The 626-nt window shown below is 49.7% G+C and overlaps 1 pseudogene; it reads left to right on the forward strand.

Annotated features, from left to right (window-relative positions):
• Window positions 1-297: 297 nt before the first annotated feature.
• LOC141111598 (U2 spliceosomal RNA) lies at window positions 298-408 on the forward strand (annotated as a pseudogene).
• Window positions 409-626: the final 218 nt, after the last annotated feature.

Consider the following 626-nt stretch of genomic DNA (forward strand, 5'->3'; position numbering starts at 1 on the left):
TCACATTATTTGCCTCCAGGAGACTCACTTGACGGGCTCTAAGACAAGGGCCCTAAAGCGCCCATGGTTACATAAGCTATACAAAGCTACTCACACTAACTATTCAAGGGGAGTATCTATCCTTCTGGCTAAATCTCTCCCAGCTGAGATGATCAGCGTTAAAACAGACCCAGAAGGGAGGTTTATTGTTCTTACTTTACAAATTTCCACCATAACCTTCACGCTGGTGAATATTTATATCCCCCCCCCCCCCCATTTTCAGTGGAAGTACTCTCTAAATTATCCCTCCAACTAATTATCGCTTCTCGGCCTTTTGGCTAAGATCAAGTGTAGTATCTGTTCTTATCAGTTGCCAGAGGAGGCGATGTTGGCCCGACCAATAGTGGGAAGGGCGCATGCAAATCCGATGGTGTAATTGGACCTGGACAGACGGTTGAGGGAAAGTCATCACCTGTTGCCCATGGGGGCTTCAGTGGGCCTACCCAACCAGTCTAGAAAGGACCTCCTGGTAGGGATGGGTGCTGCACATGGGTCTGGCCGGAGGGTCGGGTCCCTGGCCTTCTGGCCTGGATTGTGGTAGCTCTAGCTACGGACAGTTATTTGGGAGAGAACGCTTACTACCCCTT

Source organism: Aquarana catesbeiana, linkage group LG10 (assembly GCF_042186555.1).
Source record: "Aquarana catesbeiana isolate 2022-GZ linkage group LG10, ASM4218655v1, whole genome shotgun sequence".
In the NCBI taxonomy this organism is placed as follows: domain Eukaryota; kingdom Metazoa; phylum Chordata; class Amphibia; order Anura; family Ranidae; genus Aquarana; species Aquarana catesbeiana.